Below are 22,062 nucleotides of genomic sequence, written 5' to 3'. Positions count from 1 at the left end.
CAGACGCTTTAACCTCTGAGCCACCAGGGAAGTTTTTTCAGCCTTGCAGGATCTTAGTTCCCTGACCAGGACTCAAACCTGCACCCTTGACAGTGGAAGTATAAGAGTCTAACCACTGAACTGCCAGGGAATTCCCTGAACTAATTTTTATTTGATTAGCATATGATTGTGCTTACTCATGACTTCCGTGATGACATATGTGTATATATATATAATGAACTATGTTTATGTTAATTAAAAATAAGCTGTATTAATATAAAGATTTTAGTGTCACTCAGATTATTAGAAACTACCTGGAAAGTCTCTAAATCTGGGCAATCTGGGTCATGTATTTCTAGCCCAAAAACAACACTCTTCTAAATCAGAGGGAGAACAACTGAGAGCTCTGTGTAAATAGAAAATGACAGAGAGTTGCTAGATTTCATAGTAAAAGCAAGACAGAAATAGTGTCGACTTCAAAATAATTTATTTCTAAAGAAAAACATAGTAAGAAATTAGCATTTAGGAAAATGCAGTTTCCAAGATCTAAACATGAGATTACTAAAAGTCTGTGATCAACAACTATGGAAGAAATAGCTGAGGGAAATTATTTTATGCTGTAAAGTAAAATTAAAAAGTCTTTATTCCTCTGCTAAATTCAGTTTCTTTTAATGGAAAGTTAAAGAATGATAGTTAACAAATGATAGTTTAACATTGATGTCTTTAAGCTTTAGAAAAACAAAATGTATTTTGCTTAGGTCATTTTAACCACTTGAGAAAAATCTCATACAGAAAGTAACACAAACCAGTACTGAGATAGGACTAGTTCCGTGAGTCATAGTTGTAGAAGCTTAAAAGGCAAAGAAAAAAACTATTGAATTGAAGTCCTGGAAAAATGAGGTAAGATGAACTTCAGTGGAAACAAGTATGGTAAGCCACCCCCAGACTATAATACACATTTATGTCAGCCTTCTGTTTTGTTCTTTACGGATGGATGAGAATTAAGAATAGAAAATTTTTTTTTTTTAATTCTCCCTCAACCATTGTTAAACAAGGCAGTACAGTACAAAACGAGAAGAACAACTGAGCAAATAAATTTTGTGTTTTTTTCCCCTCCGGTTCCTAAATATCTGACTGTCAAAAAACCAAAGTGAATCCACTTTTTTGTGTACTATTAGTTAATTCTAAATTGTGATAACTCAGTCAAGGTAGGTAGATCTTACCTTTTCAATAGGAAGAATAAAAGAAGACCAGAGACATCTACTGAGTTTTCATCCCAAATCCAGAGACTGTTAGTACGTCTGGGTGCGCGAGGAACTTTCGGAGGCCGTGAGTAAAAGCCAGGAGACCATCTAGGATAACACTTACGTAGCCTACACAAGATGGAGGCAGAAAGGGGAAAGGAAAGAATTTAAGATATATTTTTAAAACAGAACTAACAGGATTTGCTCATGCACTGTACTCACGTTCCTCTCTGAGGAACCGCACGGACTATAGCCTGCCAGGCTCCTCTGTCCGTGGATTCACCAGGCAAGAATACTGGAATGAGATGCCATTTCCTTCTCTGATGTATTGGATATTTGTGGGCAAAGATGAAAGAAAGGGAGCCGTGAAAAGTGGCTTCTACGTCTTGCCTTGAGCAATTTGTGGATATGCAATTGCCTGAGGTGGGGGTGACTGGAGTTGGGTTGGGAGAAAAGTTGGCAGTGTAATCAAGGACTTGCTTCACTCACTTGTTACTACCATAGCTCCCGAAGGCATTTTAATTTATTTTTTTTTTCCCTCTCTAAGTGGATGGTGAAGAGGAAACCCCAGATCAAGCCTGGAGCTCTCTGAAATGGAAAGGGAGGTGAGGAGAGGAGAAGGAGCTGAGGAAGGAGACTGAGAAAGGGAAGGCCGACAAGGTAGGTGAAAAACAGGAGTGGGGAGCCGCTGCAGCCAGGGAGGGAGGCAAGTCAACCAGGAGGAGAGTGATCAGGGCAAGCCTGTGCTTACTCGTGACCCTGCTTCATATGATACTGGCTCGTGGAAAATTCTGAGACATCTCTGTACCGGTGGCTGCACCTGTGCAAGAATGGGCTTTTGTGTCACAGCTACATTCGTATGTTCAGTTCACCCCGCCCTTGCTCCCCACAAAATGTCGTTATCTGTGACAAAATTGATGATGGCACATTTATTATTCCTCTTATGGTATTTTTCTCTTCTACTTTAAACAACGCTGAAGGGTCTCACATTAAAAAGTAATGCATATGCCAAAAAGAAGGAAAGAACAAGAAAACAAAACAAAAATAATGCATGTCAGTTGAAGAAAGTTTGGGAAAGTGCAGAAAAAAATAAGTCTAAACAAAAAAGAATTACACCCTTATTGCAACACCCATACATCTTTGGCCCTTGGTGTACAAATGTAGCCCCATAAATAAATGATTATTATAAAAGTGAGATCAGGTGAAACATACTGCTTGTAGCCTTCTTTTTTTCACTTAGAAATGTATCACTAACATTTTCTGTGTCTTTTAAATATGACCTTAAAAATAGCTGTATATTATTACTTTATTTGACTTTTCAGGCGTTCAGTGGTTAAAAAAAAGAATAGGCCTACCAATGCAGGAGACTCGGGTTCCATTCCTGAGTTGGGAAGATCCCCTGCAAGAGGAGGAAATGGCAGCCCACTCCCGTATTCTTGCCTGAGAAAGCCCATGGACCGAGGAGCCTGGTGGGCTACAGTCACAAGAGTCTGGCAGGACTGAGTGCTAGAGAAGGGGGCGGCAGAGGATGAAGTGGCTAGACAGTGTCACCAACTCATTAGACGTGAATTTGAGCAAACTCCCGGAGACAGGGAAGAACAGGAAAGCCTGGCATGCTGCAGCTCATAGGGTTGCAAAGAGTCAGACATGACTAAGTAACTGAATAACAACAAATGGTACCCTAAAAGCAATTAGTGCTCAGTAAATGTAAGCCGTTATAACAATAATTAAAGCGCATGTTGTTAATTGACTGTACTTTTAATTTTTGAAAAAATTATAAACACTTTCTGATCAATAAAGCTATCTACTCTTCCGTTTACCAGCTATTCTGGCATTCAGACCCTGCATTTAATTTTTGATTCAATCACAAATTTCATTAGTTTCTTGGACCCAAAGAGGTTAACTCTTGACAATGGGTTTTTCTTTGTTCAGTTAGACCATTGCTGCTGCTACTGCTGCCAAGTTGCTTCAGTCGTGTCCGACTCTGTGCGACCCCATAGACGGCAGCCCACCAGGCTCCTCCGTCCCTCGGGTTCTCCAGGCAAGAGTACTGGAGTGGGTTGCCATTGCCTTCTCCTACTTAGACCATTAGGCATCCATAAAGCCAAACTATTTAACTGATCTTTTTCAGAAAATTTCAAATCACAAATGAACAGTGCTTAACAGTGCTAAGCACATGAACAGTGCTTATCTGATAAAATATATCAACAAGAATCTAGGACTAAACACGACAAACGAGTAGAGGCTCCTGCCCTGCCCGCTAGGCTGTCAAGGCTGCTTGCTTCCTCTACGCTGCTCTCCGTAGGGAGTGAGAGGCAAGAAGGCCGAGCAAAGTTCACCGGCACCGAGAAGCTCCTGAATTCTGCTCTGCCTGAAACAGCAGCTGCACTCGCCTCCGGCACCTCCCCAGCAGCTCATAGACTATGCCCTGCAGCAGGGTTCAAGCTCGCCAGATCCTTTTGCGCCTCCATCAAGAAAGAATTATTCTGACTTCTTTTGGAGTAAGCTGAGTTCTCACTCACCTCTTGGTCCCTTTTTTAATCACTGAAAATGCTTCAGGGTTCCTACTCATGAAGTATTTGAGTCAAAAGTTTTGGATAGTTTTATTTTTATTTTTTAGAAAAATGCAGGAGCAACCAGACAGCCTTCCTACTCCACCTCCACCTCCTTGAATAAAACTCTTATTTGGTGGACTGTGGGTTATCTACCGTGATCTCTTTCTACTGCGTTCCTAGCGTGCCAACTAGAAAAATTACAGGTACTATGTTTACACAGCCTGCATTTCTGTTTACAAAATCTCTCTACGGAGTTTGTGAAGTTGGTTATTTGTTTCGTTTCTTCCTCCCCCACCCCCCCTCTTTTCTCGTGGCTGCACCTGTCGATCCGACTCTGAAGCCAGTTTCCGACAGGGGAAGTCAGGGGGCGAGGTACCCATCAAACTGGTTTGACTGCTTGAAGATGGCTGGTTACCCCAGTTTTAGCAAAAATTAGAAACGACAAAATAACCTCACTGTTTGGATTTCTCAGTGCAGAAACTGAATTTGAGGCCTGTGAATGACCACTAATACACTTTTTTTTTTAAACCATTTTAGGACTGCCATGTTGACAGAGCTCTAGAGAGTTGCATTGTTCTTACAAATAGTGCAGACTCTATTATACCCTCTCAGAATGGAAGAGTTAGGTCTCCAAGAACCTAACCAATTGCTGGGCCACTTTGACAATGAAGAAAATGAGTCCCCTGGGTTAAATAAAAGGTACTGAATCTAAGGACCCCTGAATCCATTCCGTTTCAATGATGGCATTTTGCTTCCTGATTTAGTAGAAATGAAAGGAAGGAACACACTTAAATAAATATTCTCATTCAAGTTGCCTAAAGAATTCATTTCAAATAATGAGGAAAGGAGAGTTTAATTCTATTTGGAGTCCATTTTGTATATTCTTATTTAATTTCTCTGAGTCTCATTTTCTTCATCTATAAAACAGGACTAATAAAACCTATGAGATGGGTTATTCCAAGGATCAAGCAAGGAAACAATTACCACTAGATATGGTAATCACTTTTAAAAGAAAGTTTTTATATACATAACATAATGAACAAATGGGCTTCCCTGGTGGCTCAGAGGGTAAAGTGTCTGCCTGCAATGCAGGAGACCTGGGTTCGATCCCTGGGTCAGGAAGACCCCCTGGAGAAGGAACTGGCACCCCACTCCAGTACTCTTGCCTGGAAAATCCCATGGACAGAGAAGCCTGGTGGGCTACAGTCCATGATCGCAAAGAGTCGGACACGACTGAGCGACTTCACTTTCACTTTCTAATGAGCAAATAATTGAAAAACCAATTTTTCTTTGAGAATCACACAAACTTTATAACTCAGTTCCTTTCTTATTACCAATGAAACATTGGTAATAGATACCCTCTTCTGTGGAAAGATATGAACCAATCTTAGCTTCAAGGTCACCTTTAGTTACCGCTCCTTTTCACATCCACAAAATACTGCTTATGCTTCTTATCAACACTCACCTTATTCTGCTTTGAGTTTAATTACTTGCTTATCCTGGTGGCTCAGACAGTAAAGAATCTGCCTGCAATGCGGCAGACCGGAGTTCAATTCCTGGGTGGGGAAGATACCCTAGAGAGGGGAATGGCAACCCACTCCAGTATTCTTGCCTGGAAAATCCCATGGACAGAGGAGCCTGGCGGTCTATAGTCCATGAGAGTTGGACAGAACTGAGAGACTAACGCTTTCACTTTCACTTGCTTACCAATCTCTTTCCTCCAGAGGACTGAATTCTTTGAGTCTTTCCCCCCTTACAACCTCTGGCATGATGTCTTGGATGTAGTACATTTTCCATAAAAGCCTGCATTGAAATGATAGAAGCTGAACAAAGAACCTGTTATAGGATCTCGCTGTTTCCCATTGGCAGTCATGTCCTGACTGGAGCCCTTTTTTAATTTTCTGTCAGTGGAAAATGGACCAGGGGAGGGAGTACAGCTACCATCAAAATGAGTTGGTAAGGACAGCCTTTTAAAAAAGACAGAAGATTAAATTGTTAAATGCAGATAGCTAGGGAAGGATGAGGGCTGATAAAGGTCCATTGGTTTTCCTGGTGGTTAGGGATGACCTTCAGTCGAGCTAGAATGGCCTCAGTTAAGTGGTAAGGAAAAGCCGGTTTACTGTAGGCTTGAAAGTGAGTGGTGGTGGTTTAGTTGCTAAGTTGTGTCCGACTCTTGCAACCCCATGGACTGTGGCCTGCCAGGCTCCTCTGTTCATGGGATTCTCTAGGCAAGAGTACTGGAGTGGGTTGCCATTTCCTTCTCCAGGGGGTCTTCCTGACGCAGGGATCAAACCGAGGTCTCCTGCATTGCAGGCAGATTCTTTACCAAATGAGCTACAAGGGAAGCCTCAAAAGCCTTAAAAGTGAGTGGGTGGTGATAACTGGCTGGAAGACAGTACAGGTTATAGACTATTTCTGCCTCAGGGTTGAGCTCAGGTCCAGGATGACACATCCGTGCCCTCCACAAGTCTACTCTCCAGCCACGCCAGCCATACCACAGCTTCTTTTTTACACATAGTGATTTCCCATCCGCAGGATTTCCTTCTCCCCAAGTGACCTGAGGCTCCAATGTCAAGTACCTGAAACTCAGAAGTCTTTTCTCAATTGCTCCAGCTTAACATGTTCTGTTTTGCCCTGAAATTGATAACATGCAAGCCTTATTTTTTAACAAATTATTTATTTAATTGGCTGCACCAGGTCTTAATTGTGGCACATGGTTTGATTCCCCGCCCCCCCCCCCCCCCACAGGCTCTAGGCACACAAGCTTCAGTAGTTTGGCACCTAGGCTTAGCTGCCCTGCAGCATGTGAAATTTCTTCCAACAAGGGACTGAACGGTGCCCCCGCATTGGCAGGTATTTTCTTAAGCACTGGGATGCCAGGGAAGCCCAGCACATGGGTCTTCAGTTGCAGCATGTGGGATCTAGCTCCCTGACCAAGGATCAAGCCCGGGCCCCTGCACTGCTGTTGTTGTTGTTCGGTTACTAAGTTGTGTCCGACTCTTTGTGGCCCTATGGACTGCAGCACACCAGCCTTCCTTGTCCTTCGCTATCTGCCGGAGTTTGCTCAAACTCATGTCCATTGAGTCAGTGATGCTATCGAACCATCTCATCCTCTCCTGTCCCCTTCTTTTGCCTTCAACCTTTCCCAGAATCAGGGTCTTCTCTACTGAGTCAGCTCTTCGCATCAGGTGGCCAAAATACTGGAGCTTCAGTTTCAGCATTAATCCTTCCAACAAATATTCAGGGTTGATTTCCTTTAGGATTGACTGGTTCAGTCTCCTCTCAGTCCAAGGGGCTCTCGAGAGCCTTCTCTAGCACCACAGTTCAAAAGCTCCCCTTGCATTGGGAGTGGTCTAAGCCACTGGACCAGCAGAGAAGTCTCAGTTACATGTAAGATTTCTGATGGCATTAAATACATTCAGCCTAGTATTAGAGTTAGGTAAATGTATCCCTTATTAGTCTGTAAGGGATAAACAGACTTTAAAAAATACTGAATCTTTTCATCATGTTAAGATACTACTTATTCATATTAGATACTATATAATGGGTGTTATAATTGTCTTAAGTAGATTCAGACAAGGAATTTTAAGTCAGAAAAATTAAATCTAGACTTTTATAGTTTCATTTTAATCCAACAAACATGTACTGAATATCTTTTGTGTGCAAAACATTGTGCCATCAAGGAGTTTAAGATCTAATGCATTAGTCTGCAAACTTTTTAAAATAAGTATTCAGTAAATATCTTAGACTTTACAGACCATATGGTCTCTGTCTCAACTATTTAACTCTGTCACTGCAATGAGAAAGCAACATTAGATACTGTTTAAACCAATGAGAATGGCTGTATTCCAATAAAATTTTATTTATGAACCCTGAAATTTGAATTTCATAAAATTTTCATATGTTATGATACATTATACTTCTTTTGATGTTTTAAAAAAACAGGCCCCTACCCAAGTAGAGGATGGTATTTCCATGCCCAGATGGGTCAGAACCAGAGGGTTAATGACTGAGATTTCACTCCCCAATTAGCTAACACCAACCAGTCAGAAGAGAGTCAGGCACTCTGTAGGCCTCATCCCATATGTAGCCTTTATAATCATCGTGGAGTTCAAGTGTTTTGAGCCCAAGTCACCTGTTCTGGCTTGGCCATGGCATAAAACTTCCTCTCCTCCAAATTCCAATATTTCAGTTTGTTTGGCCTCACTGTGCATCAGGCATACAAAATTAGGTTCAACAACAGAAGTAACTTTGAAGTTCTATTCTTAATACTAAAACAATCTATTATTTTGCTGCTGTTTTGGCAGGATTTGTGACTGACGTGTGACTTCCCCAGGTGGTCAGTGGTAAAACCTGCCTCCCAGTGCAGGAGTAGAGGAGACGTAGGTTTGAGCCCTGGATCGGGAAGATCCCCTGGAGGAGAAAATGGCAACCCGCTCCAATATTCATGCCTGGAGAATCCCATGGACAGAGCAGCCTGCTGGGCTACAGTCCACGGCGTCACAGGAAGTCAGACACGACGGAGTGACTGAGTACGCACGCATGTGACTGACTTACGCTACTGACTTAGAGTTCCGTGCACTTATTCACAGAATATTTATTCAGTGCCTACCTCATTCTCAGCACTATGCCAGGAACTGAGGACACAAGGTGAGGAGGTCAGAAAAGAGGACTGTTTTCAGAAAAAAAAAAAATCAGTTTTTCAGCTACCATTGTAAAATAATTCAAGAGTCATCAAAGGACACTAAAACCAATGAGTGAAAGATTGTTAAAGAACTAAATATTCACATGTTTTCAAAATATCAATATTAACTATCAGATGGGACAGCTTTCTATTTAATGTTCACTTGATCTCTAATTTGTACATTATGTAGCACTTTAAAACTCTAGATTTAGGGAGAAGACACAGTTCATGCCTTGGAGGAGTTTACAGTCCCACAGAAGCAGTTCTTATTTTGCCTGTTGTTCAGTAAAGGCATTTTTAGGAGGAAACAATCTGATAGACCCCATCTTAACCAAATGACCCAACAGCATCACCAATAGCACAGACTAACATTAGGTCTCCTGCTCTGATGCAGTAAGTACCTCATCGCTATACGGGCTTCCCAGGTGGCGCTGAGTGAGTGAGTGAAAGTAGCTCAGTCGTGTCCTCAGTCAGACCCCGTGGACTGTATAGTCTATGGAATTCTCTAGGCCAGAACACTGAAGTGGGTAGTCTTTCCCTTCTCCAGGGGATCTTCCCAACCCAGGGATCAAACCCAGGTCTCCCGCACTGCAGGCAAATTCTTTCCCAGCTGAGCCACAAGGGAAGCCCCCAGGGGGCGCCAGTGGTAAAGAGCCCGCTTGCCAGTGCGGGAGAGGCAAGAGAGGTGGATTTGACCCCTGGGTCAGGAAGATCCTCTGGAGAAAGGCATGCTGACCCACTGCAGTGTTCTTACCTGGAGAATCCCACGGACAGAGGAGCCTGGTGGGCTACAGTCCATAGGGTCGTAGAGAGTCAGACGCAACTGAAGCTACTTAGCACATCACATTAATATTCTTGCCAAAAATAGATCAGAAAAGATTCTACAAGACAAGGAGCCTGAGCATTCCCTGGTGGTCCAGTGCTTGGGATTCGGCATTTTCACTGCCTCGGCCCTAGGTTTGGTCCCGACATTTCTATTCTGCAAACCATGCAGTGAGGTGTTAAAAAAAAAAAAGAATAAAATGTCTTAGTATAAACTTAATCAAGGAGGTAAAAGACCTATACTCTGAAAACTATTAAGCACTGATGAAGGAAATTGAAAATGGAAAGATATCCCATGCTGTTGGATTAGAAGAATTAATATTGCTAAAATTTCCATACAATACCCAAAGCAATCTACTGCTGCTGCTGCTGCTGAGTCGCTTCAGTCGTGTACGGACTCTGCGTGACCCCATAGACGGCAGCCCGCCAGGCTCCCCTGTCCCTGGGATTCTCCAGGGAAGAACACTGGAGTGGGTTGCCATTTCCTTCTCCAATGCATGAAAGTGAAAAGTGAAAGTTAAGTCGCTCAGTCGTGTCCAAGTCTTCGTGACCCCATGGACTGCAGCCTACCAGGCTCCTCCGCCCATGGGATTTTCCAGGCAACAGTACTGGATTTAATGAAATCCCTATCAAAATGCCCATGATATTTTTCACTGAAAAATAATCCTAAAATTCATATAGAATCACAAAAGACCTCAATTTACTGAAGTAATCTTGAGGGAAAAAAAAAGAAACCTGGAAGTCTCAGACTTCAGCCTATACTACAAAGTCACAACAATCAAAACACATGCTACTTATCAGCACAAAAGCAGACACATAGATCAATAGAACAGAACCAAGAGTCCAGAGTTAAACTCAGGCACATATGATCAATTAATCTATGACAAGGAAGGCAAGAATATACAAGGAATGGAAAAAAGACAGACTCCTCAACACTTGGTATTGGGAAAACAAGCAGTGCTGTTTGTAAAAAAATGAGATTAGAACATTCCCTTGCACCATACACAAAAATAAACGTAAAGTAGTCCAAAGATATAAATGTGAGACCTGAAACCATAAAACTCTTAGAAGACAACACAAGTGGAACACTTTTGATGTAAATCATAACAGTATTTTCTTGGACCAGTTTCCTTAGGCAAATAAGTAAAATAAAAGCAAAAATTTTTAAATGAGACCTGTTTTTTAAAAATAAAACTTAAAGGCTTTTGCATAGCAAAAGAAACCATTCACAAAATAAAAAGACAACCTATAGAATGAGAGAAAATATTTGCAAATGATGTGACTAACAAAGAGGCAATATTAAAATATATAAACAGCTCATACAACTCAATATCAAGAAAACAAACAACCCAATCAAAAAATGGGTACAAAACTTGAAAAGATATTTCTCCAGAGAAGACATACAGATGACTAATAGGCACATGAAAAGATGCTCAACATCCCTGATAATTAGAAAAATGCAAATCAAAAGAAGACATCACTCCACATCTGCCAGAATGGTTATCATCATACTGTCTGCAAATGACAAATGTTGGAAAGGATGTGAAGAAAAGTGAACCCTTGTACATTGTGTTAGTGGGAATATAAATTGGTCCAGGCACTATGGCAAACAGCATGAAGTTTCCTCCAAAGAACTAAAAATAGAACTACCTCCTGCATGCGTGTAAGTCATTGCAGTTGTGTGCAACTCTTTGCAACCCTGTGAACCACCAGGTCTGTGGGATTCTCCAGGCAAGAATACTGGAGTGGATTGCCATTTCCTTCCCCAGGGGATCTTCCTGACCAAGGGCTGAGCCTGTGTTTCCTGTGGCTCCTGTATTACAGGCAGATTCTTTACTGCTGAGCCACCGGGAAAGCTCAAGAACTAGCAATTTCACTCCTAGATAAATATCCAGAGAAAACAAAAACATTAATTGGAAAGTATCTATGCACCTCAATATACACAGCAGTGCTATTTACAATAGCAAACACAGGGAAACAACCCAAGTGTCCATTACAGACAAATGGATAAAGGAGATGAGGTATATATGTATATGTGTAAATATATATATATTATATATATACACACACAATGGGATATTACTCAGCCATAAAGAAGAATGAACTTTTGCTATTTATAGCAATGTAGATGGACCTGGAGAATATTATGCTGAGTGAAATAAGTCACACAGAGAAAGAAAAATATTTTATGATATAGAAAATAATACAAGTGAATGTATATGCAAATCAGAAAAGACTCTGATACAAAAAACAAACCTGTGGTTAATAACGGGGAGAGAGAGGTAGGGAAGGATAAAATAGGAGTATGAGATTTATAAATATAAACTGCTATGTAAAAAATACATAAGCAACAAGGATGTTTTTATAGAATAGGGAATTATAGCCATTATCTTGTGATAACTTATGATGAAGGGTAATCTGCGAAAATACTGAATCACTATGCTATACACCTGACACTAATATAATATTGTAAGTCAACTATACTTAAATTTTAAAACAAGAAACAATTGGAAAAAATTGAACATAGATTATATACAAATAGTATTATGGAAACTTAAAATATTTTAGAGTGATAATGGTATTGTTATGAAAGAAAGATTTCTTGTTCTTAGGAGATTCAAGTTGAATTACTTAGGGGTGAAGTATGATATCTGCAACTTTCAAATAGTTCAAAAAAATATAAACATACAAATATAAAGACAGAAGTAGAGCAAATGTGATAGGATGCTAACAGTTGAAGATCGGGTGAAGGATATTTAGGTGTTCATTATACTATTCTTTTAACTACCCTTTAGGTTTGAAATTTTTTAAATAGAAATCTGGGAAATTTTTTTTTTTTTAAGAAAGAGAGCTAAAACAAATAAACAAAAATACCTGTTCCACAAAATTTACATCCTAACAAATAAGTAACATACAGCCTTTTACAGATTATAAGAAAAGTCAGTGAAGAAAATAAATGTGACATGACAATGAGTGGTTGGGCAGATGGGAGCCTATTTTGGAGATTGTGCTCAGAAAAAACCTTCTCTGCAGAGGCGTTATTTCAGTTGAGACCCTCAAGATCAGCCAGCTGAGTTAAATACCAGTAGGAAAAGGATCCCAGGATTTTAAGTTAAGGAAACACTGATTGTAAATGTGTCATGAAATAAATCGGAGAGGTGCAGGCAATAGCCATATTACACAAGGCCATTGTTAAAGGATTGAATTTTCTTTAAAAATTCAATGAGAGATGTCTGCACAACTCTGTGAGTTGTATATTTAAGAAGGTGAAAATTGTGTGATATGTGAACATATCAATAAGAAATTATTTAATAAAAATAAATTCAATAAGAACCCAGTGAAGGTTTTAAGTAAGAACATGATACGACCTGGTGGTTTCCCTGGTGGTTCAGAATTCACCTGCAATGTAGGAGACCCAGGCTCGATGCTTGGCTCGGAAGATCCCCTAGAGAAGGGAATGGGGTATTCTTGCCTGGAGAATTCCATGGATAGAGAAGCCTGGCAGGCTAGAGTCCATGGAGTCACAAAGAGTCAGACACAACTGAGCGACTAACACTTTCACGTGATATGACCTAATTCACCTTTAAAAGTTCACTGTGGCTGACTGCAGCTTTCCTAAGTCACACACCCTCACTGCCTTGTATTAAGGTTCCAAATGTGTCTGATCTCTCTAGCAGTTTGTAAATACTGGACTCAAGGGATCAGTACGCAATGTAACTTTATATTCTTCAGAGTGTCAAGCCCAGCACCTTACTCATGTTTTACGTTCAGAAAATATATGCTAAATGAAATGATTAACAAAGGGAAAACTGCATCTCAATGATAACCATATATTCTTTATGGTTTACATAATTTACATTTCTTTGGAATCAAGAAATCAGTGTCCAAATATATATTCAATGTGGTTTATAAATATATATTCAAAATGGAAACAGTGAGAGACTTTACTTTCTTGGGTTTCAAAATCACTACAGATCATGGCTGCAGCCATGAAACTAAAAGACGCTTCCTCCTTGGAAGAAAAGCTGTGACCAACCTAGACAGCATATTAAAAAGTAGAGGCATTACTTTGTCAACAAAGGCCCGTCTAGTCAAAGCTATGGTTTTTCCAGTAGTCATGTATGGATGTGAGAGCTGGACTATAAAAAAGGCTGAGCACCGAAGAATTGATACTTTTAAACTGTGGTGTTGGAGAAGGCTTTTGAGACTCCCTTGGACTGCAAGGAGATCCAACCAGTCCATCCTAAAGGAAATCAGTCCTGAATATTCACTGGAAGGACTGATACTGAAGTTGAAACTCCAATACTTTGGCCACCTGATGCAAGGAACTGACTCATTGGAAAAGACCTGATGCTGGGAAGGATTGAAGACAGGAGGAGAAGGGGACAACAGAGGATGAAATGGTTGGATGGCATCACCAATTCAATGGACATGAGTTTGGGCAAGCTCCAGGAGTTCGTGGTGGACAGGGAAGCCTGGCGTGCTGCAATCCTTGGGGTCACAAATAGTAGAATACAACTAAGCAACTGAACTGATCTGATTGATGGTTTATAATCCATTTCAAATATCACTGATATAAACACTCCAAGAGAGTTCCATCCAGTCATGATATTGTTTATAACATCTAATTTTATTTTTGCATATTTTGCCACATTTTTCAAGTTTCCTACAGATGAACTTGTAATACTTTTTAAGTATTTATATTTTAAAAATATTAATTGACTGCATGCATGCTAAGTTGCTTCAGTCCTGTCTAACTCATTAGAGGAGCCTGCCAGTCTCCTCTGCCATTCCCTTCTTCAGGGGATCTTATAGACCCAGGGTTCGAACCCTTGTCTCCTGTGACTCCTTCATTGCAAGTAGATTCTTTACTGCTGGGTCACGGGGGAGTCCCTTATTTGATTGCATGATCTTAGCTGCTGCAGGCACCATCTTGGATTTTCTTTGGGGCCTGCAGGGTCTTTTAGTTGTGGCATGTGGGATCTAGTTCCCTGAAAGTGAAATTCACTCAGCTGTGTCCAACTCTTTTCGACCCCGTGGACTGTACAGTCCATGGAATTTTCCAGGCCAGAATACTGGAGTGGGTAGCCTTTTCCTTCTCCAGGTTTTCTTCCCAACCCAGGGATCGAACACAGGTCTCCCGCATTGCAGGCGGATTCTTTACCAACTGAGCTATCAGGGACCAGGGATCAAACCGGGTGCCCCCTGCATTGGGAGCAAGGAGTTGTCACCATCAGACCACCAGGGAGGTCCCTGTAATACTTTTATAATCAGGACAAGCAGCTCTTCTAGACTATAATTAGAAGTGTATAAAAAATTTTAGATCATTAAAAACAACCAATTACATGTAGTCTAAGAATGAAGCTTGCCCGATTTTCAGTCTCTGCAGGACTCTTCCTCACTCAGCTGAGGCCACTCACACATTTGTTTATTCATCAATAAAATGCTATCAGACCAGGGCTGATAGACAGACACACAACTCCAGAAGGATCCATTCACACAGAGTACAGTGAATTGAAGATTGTCAGTTGCGGACACTTAGGCACTAAGCAGGTTCTGCTTCAGGCAGTTTGTAAGCCTTGGAGGTAAGAGAGAAAACAAAGCATTGTGTTACAGTTAGAAATGTAGTTATCTGGCTCCCCTGCTGCTGCTGCTGCTAAGTTGCTTCAGCCGTGTCTGACTCTGTGCGACCCCAGAGATGGCAGCCCACCAGGCTCCCCCGTCCCTGGGATTCTCCAGGCAAGAACACTGGAGTGGGTTGCCATTTCCTTCTCCAGGGCATGAAAGTGAAAAGTGAAAGTGAAGTCACTCAGTCATGTCCAAATCTGTGCAACCCCATGGACTACCGCCCACCAGGCTCCTCCGTCCATGGGATTTTCCAGGGAAGAGCACTAGAGTGGGGTGCCATTTCCTTCCCTAGTATGATGTAAATCCTGTGAGGTCAGGAACCATACAGACTTAGATAAATGAGATTTAGGAAGGAGGTGATCACTAAGAAGTGTACCCAAGCAGTGAAGGGATGCAGTCAAGGAAGAAGATTCCCATCAGAGCAAAGAATAAATGAGAAGGCAAGAGAAGATTGTGTTTGACCTGTTCTGTTAGTGTAGGAAAAAGAACAGGAGTAAGACAGTGGAGAGACACCCATTCTGGAGAGATTTATGAGTTTCAAGAAAGGCTTTGGATTTAACTCTAAAGGCCAGGAGAACAAAGGAAGAGTTTTAAGGAAAGAGTAGCTCTATGAGATTTGTTCATTCCTAAAACAGACACTGGATAAGAGGCAGGATCTGACTGAAGGCAGGGAAATTTGTTTAGACGATACAACCTAAAACCAGGGGCTCATTATCTGTGGTCAATGGTAGGATGAAGTTGGATAGGAAAATACATCTTTAATTTTACTTAGTGTTTACTGAAATTTAGGAATCCCTCACACAAATCCATGAAGCGTTCCATATTTTGAGGGGCCTTCCCTGGTGGCTGAGTAGTAAAGAGCCTGCCTGCATTGCAGGAGACCAGGTCATATCCCTGGTTTGGGAAGGCATGGCAACCCACTCCAGTGTTCTTCCCTGGAGAATCCCCATGGACAGAGGAGCCTGGCGGGCTGCAGTCCACGGGATCGCAGAGTCGGACACAACTTTGCGACTAAACCACCATCAGTTATAAATGTGGGCAATAAACCACAGTCCTATGAAATGTGTGCTTCTAAAACTGATAGAAATCAGATACTTTCCCAATACAGTCCTGTTACTGCACCTATCGCAGACATTATTTATCCTCACTGCTACTGTGGAATTATAGTAGGGCTTCCCTGGTGGCTCAGAGGTTAAAGCGTCTGCCTGCAACGTGGGAGACCTGGGTTTGATCCCTGGGTTGGGAAGATCCCCTGGAGAAGGAAATGGCAACCCACTCCAGTATTCTTGCCTGGAGAATCAAATGGATGGAGGAGCCTGGTGGGCTACAGTCCACGGGGTCACAAAGAGTCGGACACGACTGAGTGACTTCAACCACACCCACTGCTACAACTTACTATTAATAGGTTAATAAAGAAATACATGTTGCACTTTCATTTTTAAGTATTCTGATAACTGCACTGTAATTTAACAGTTTCCTTCTTTATACATTTAAAATATTACTCTTGAGAAGGGTTCATTGGCTTTACCAGATGGACAAAGTGAGTTGTGGCACAAAAAAGGCTTAAAAGCCCTGCTCAGGGTCTAGTTTTACTGAAACACCTTTGACTGAAGCACCAGGCTCCTCTCCCTGACCTTGACCTACTTGCCCAATCTCTTCTGGTTTAAAAGCTGGTTCTTTTCTCCACCCTCAGACTAACTCCCTTCGGATTTTACCTTGGACTCTCTGCACCTACCCTCCCTTCTCCAATCAAGTGTCCCTTCTATATACTTAAAAAAAAACCTTATCATTTATTCCTTGATAAGAAATCCGGTCGAATTCTGTATTACTGGGATCACAAGAAGGCAATTTTTAAAAACATACATTTGAGATTGTTGGGTCAACAAAAAGCACAGCTAAAGGAATCCAGAACTTCTAGTTACCTTCCATTGGTACATGAGATTAATATTTAAGATAAACGTGTTAACTGTTTCTAAGCAATTCTGTAATATGACCAAGGACCTTAGAAGCTAGAGAAATCTGGCAAAAGTTCAAGAGCTTCTGAAAGGTTAGATTATTTCTCACCAAACGTGATCTGGTCTTTAAAGCACTTGTAAGCCAGGGGTTCCTGCCATGTTTTAACATAAAGCAGCTTAGCATTCAGATGGGCTCTCCGTATACTCTTCTGACAGCCTGTTTTTACCCCAAACATAGCGCTTGCAGGTGGACGCAGCATCCCCAAATCTAGCACTTGAGGTTTTAAATATCTCAAGCGGCCGGGAATCTCCAGGACATGTAGTGATTTGTCAGTCTGCCGAGGCATGAAATAGGATTGCAGTCGCTGAGCCAGTCAGGGGCCTGACTGCCCAGGGTCCACCTTGCCACATGATGTTTTTCTATGTGCACAGCAAATCTCTAAGTGAAGTCCTGTCATCCCCGTTTTACAGATGAAGGGTTTGATGAAAAGTTCAAGTAAAATTAGAGGATCTGGAGATTTTCAAAGGTCTTTAGTCCTCTTTAAAGCTCTGGCAGTTGGTGACGGACAGGGAAGCCTGGAGTGCTGCAATCCATGGGTCGCAAAGAGTCAGACGCAATTGAGAGGCTGAACTGACGGAACTGAGACTATATTGATTCTGACTCAACTTAAGGAGTGAGCTCCCTGAAGGCCAGGAATTTGTCTTTAATCCTGGCTCCCCAGGGCATATACTGGGTCTGACAACAGTAGGTGCTCAATAAATGGCTTCTGGATTAAATTCTAAAGAACTCTGCCTTCCCTCATAAGAAGGGAATTTCCTGGAGATTACGGCCTCCATCTTGATCCCGTGAATTCCCAGCTTCTAGGAAAGTACCTGTCTCATAAAAATTAAAAGTATTTATTGAGCTTCCCTGGTGGCTCGGTGGTAAAGAATCCACCTACCAATGCAGGGACACAGGTTTGATCCCTGGTCCAGGAAGATCCCGCATGCCGCGGAACAACTAAGCCCGTGCACCACAGCTGCTAAGCCAGCCCCCTAGAGTCGGTGAGCCACACCACTGAGGCGCACACACCCGGAGTCCCACAGCCGGAGAGACCGCTGCAGTGAGAGGTCTGCGCGCCCCCGCGGGAGAGCAGCCTCCACTCTCCGAGCTGAAGACGGCCCTCACACAGCAACCAAGATCCAGCACGGCCAACAATAACATAAAATGTTTTTAACTAAAAATATTTTTTAATTGATTAACTTTGTCTTTGGCACCTGACGTACACTTTGTTTTAGAAGGTTTTCTGTAAATGTCTGAACATCAAAATAAGGTACGAAAGTATAAATAAGCCCAATTTTATAGAAAATTAGTACCCCACTCCAGTACTCTTGCCTGGAGAATCCTATGGACCGAGGAGCTTGGTGAGCGGCAGTCCATGGAGTCGCTAGGAGTTGGACACGATTGAGCGACTTCACTTTCACTTTTCACTTTCACGCATTGGAGAAGGAAATGGCAACCCACTCTAGTGTTCTTGCCTGGAGAATCCCAGGGACGGGGGAGCCTGGTGGGCTGCCGTCTATGGGGTCGCACAGAGTCGGACACGACTAAAGCGACTTAGCAGCAGCAGCAGCAGTAATTCTTTTAAGTTTTCACCATTTCTATTCTTTGGAGTAACTTGAATATCAGCCTCCTTCATTATTATAGGGAGTTTTTACTTATAAAATATTAGGAGAGAAATCTGTATTTTGTTTTGGCTACTGATCATCAGTATACATATGACTGGTACACACAAATAATGGTACTTTTTTTTTGTAAAATCCGGTGTTAGGGGCTTGCCTGGTGGCTCAGGCAGTAAAGAATCTGCCTGCAATGTAGGAGACGCAGGTTTGACCCCTGGGTCGGGAAGATCTCCTGGTAAAGGGAATGGCTACCCACTCCAGTATTCTTGCCTGGAGAATTCCATGGACAGAGGAGTCTGAGCCTGGAGGGCTATAGTCCAAGGGGTCACAGAGAATCAGACACAACTGAGCAACTAACACAAGTGTCCTTTTTTTTTTTTTGGTAAAATCAATGTACTACTTTATTAAATGAGTTATTTTACACAATATGAACATCAGTATAATCACAATTGTAAAAAAAGTTTTTATAACAAGGATGGACTGGTATTCAGATTTCCAAATCAGACCCAACTGTACATTTACACAGAATTGTCTTTGCTTGAAGCCCCAAAAGAAATAGCATAAAAATGAGCATTTCTGTAGTGGCCCCTTATTTTTGCTGATCAACAATTTGTTAGAAAAAAGCTGCAGGTTTGTTACCGAAGGGCTGAGATCATAGAAGAGTCAAAGGTGTCACAAATTCACCTATAAACAACTTTATGCCTGAACATCTAATATAACATCTAGCAGCTAATTCTGGAGAAGTGGAGTCAGGATGCTTGCTCTCAAAGGGCTGCTTGAAGGTCTTAGGGTTTGGTATTTGTGTCCTACAGACTGTGCAGGTATACACTAAGGCAGCTTTTGGCAGCCTTTTGCTCATGTCCTTGTTTGTTTCTTTTGTCCAGATTGCTTTTTGGCAGTTTTCTGCTGAGACTGAATCTTCTGTTGTCCAGCAGCCATGTCTTCCCACCCTGGCCTCCTCCCTTCTGACCCTACCCGCTTGTACACCAGACCCTCTTCCAGTCACGCCAAGGGTACTTTTACATAATCATATTTTAAGTTCAGATAGAATAAAAATAATAATATTTGATTTCTCAGTTTCTTCAGACATTCATCTTACAGAATGAAAAAAAAATGAGGCAGAAATAAATATGGGGTGCTAGGTGGGGGGAAGTTTCAAGAGGGAGGGGACAAATGGCTGAAAGCATTGGGGATGGCACTGGCACAAAAACAGAAATATAGATCAATGGAACAAGGTAGAAAGCCCAGAGATAAAACCATGCACCTATGGGCACCTCATCTTTGACAAAGAAAGCAACAGTATACAATGGAGAAAACAGTCTCTTCAGTAAGTGGTGCTGGGAAAACTGAACAGCTATGTGTAAAAGAATGAAACTAGAACACTTTCTGACACCATACACAAAAATAAACTCAAAATGGATTAAAGACCTACATGTAAGACCAGAAACTATAAAACTCTTAGAGGAAAACACAGGCAGAACACTCTCTGACATAAATCACAGCAAGATCCTCTGTGACCCACCTCCTAGAATAATGGAAATAAAAACAAAAATAAACAAGTTTGGCCTAATTAAACCTAAAAGCCTTTGCACAACAAAGAAAACTATAAACAAGGTGAAAAGATAACACTCAGAATGGGAGAAAATAATGGCAAATGAAACAACTGACACAGGATTAATTTCCAAAATATACAAGCAGCTTATGCTACTCAATAAACAAACAATCCAATCAAAACATGGGCAAAAGACCTAAACAGACATTTCCTCAAAGAAGACATACAAATGACTAATAAACGCATGAAAAATGTTCAACATAGCTCATTACTACTACTGCTGCTGCTGCTAAGTCGCTTCAGTCGTGTCCGACTCTGTGCGACCCCATAGATGGGAGCCCGCCAGGCTTCCCCATCACTGGGATTCTCCAGGCAAGAATACTGGAGTGGGTTGCCATTTCCTTCTCCAAAATGCAAATCAAAACTACAATGAGATTATCACCTCACACCAGTTAGAATGGCCATCATCAAATAATCTACAAGCAGTAAATTCTGGAGAGGGTGTGGAGAAAAAGAGGACCCTCTTACACTGTTGGTAGGAATGTAAATTGATACAGCCACCATGGAAGACATTATAGAGATTCCTTAAAAAACTAGGAATAAAACTACCATATGATCCAACAGTCCCAATACTGGGCATACACCCTGAGAAAACCATAATTGAAAAAGAGCCAGTGTTCATTGCAGCAGTACTTGCAATAGCTAGGAGATGGAAGCAACCGAGATGCCCACCGACAGGTGAATGGATAAAGAAGCTGTGGTACAAATACACAAGGGAGTATGACTCAGCCGTAAACAGGAATGCATTTGAGTCAGTGCTAATGAGGTGGATGAACCTGGGGCCTATTATACAGAGCGAAGTAAGTCAGGAAGAGAAAACCAAATATGTCTATGGAGACACAGTGGAGATGCGGACATGGAGACCAGACTTATGGACACGGGGAGGGGCCGGTAGGAAGGAGAGGGCGGGCAAATGGAGAGAATCGTATGGAAACATATACGCTAAAATATACAAAATGGATAGCCACTGAGGATTTGGTGTGTGACTCGGGGAACTCAAACTGGGGCTCTGTGATGACCTCGGAGGTGGGATGGGGTGGGAGGTGGGAGGGAGGCTCAAAAGGGAGAGGACATATGTGCACGGTGGCTGACCCATGTTGATGTATGGCAGAAACCAACACAATATTGTGATTATCCTTCTATTAAAGATGAATAAATTTTTTAAAATGTGTTGAGCTTCCCAAGGCTGATTCATGTTGATACATGGCAGAAACTAACACAATACTGTAGAGCAACTATCCTCCAATTAAAAATAACAAATGAAAAAAAAGAGAAATATAATGGGGAAACTCAATGTAAACTGTAGCATTTACTTTAGGCTTGAGATTGTTCTTCAGAGGGATGAAATTTTATGCTAATAGTAAGTCAAAGAAAAAAAAGATACACATTTTTCAATATCTCAAATGTGTTAAGCACAAAAAGGGTCCTATCTCACAATGCTTCCTTCCTGAGGGATCCAGAAATAGACACCTAAAATCCAACTGTGAAATGTACAAATGTCTACCTAGCTCCTGCCCTTTTCCCTCATTAGCTTCAGCTGGACTAAACTTGCTCAGTCACTAATGACTATGTAGCCCATGTATAAATTTAGAAGCCTCCTTGCAGAAGCATTTGTCTTTGCCTCTAAGTGTGGGTTTCAGTGAGCACGTCAGTTACTGTTCCTTATATATCACGAGAGTACCAGTTTGTAAAATTAATCACTTTCACTTTTAAAAAAATAATGAATTTTCATGTGGTGAGGGATGACAAAAACATTGGTACTATTTTTTCATATGTCATATAATCAAGGTAAATTTACCAATGATTGTTTAAACAATTTATATATAATGTATGGATAAAATATAATAAAGGAAAAACAGTTCTCAGTTCATCTTTGTGAAATTTGGGGATATGTTGACAAATGAAAACATTTTACTGAATC

General features: G+C 41.4%; 1 long non-coding RNA gene across 2 annotated transcripts in view; it reads right to left on the bottom strand.

Annotated features, from left to right (window-relative positions):
- LOC138422175 (uncharacterized) overlaps positions 1-22,062 on the bottom strand; it is a 60,262-nt gene that overhangs the window by 3,030 nt on the left and 35,170 nt on the right. The window contains exons 1-2 of one of the 2 annotated variants that reach the window (XR_011249778.1): positions 3,746-3,897; positions 1,203-1,352 (exon numbers count right to left, since the gene is read on the bottom strand). This is a non-coding gene — a long non-coding RNA (uncharacterized lncRNA). Of the gene's footprint in view, positions 1-1,202; positions 1,353-3,745; positions 3,898-22,062 lie in introns of those variants that run through there. The other variant, XR_011249777.1, reaches the window with a different exon arrangement.

Source organism: Ovis canadensis, chromosome 17 (assembly GCF_042477335.2).
Source record: "Ovis canadensis isolate MfBH-ARS-UI-01 breed Bighorn chromosome 17, ARS-UI_OviCan_v2, whole genome shotgun sequence".
Taxonomy (NCBI): domain Eukaryota; kingdom Metazoa; phylum Chordata; class Mammalia; order Artiodactyla; family Bovidae; genus Ovis; species Ovis canadensis.
This window is presented reverse-complemented; position numbering and strand designations above follow the sequence as displayed.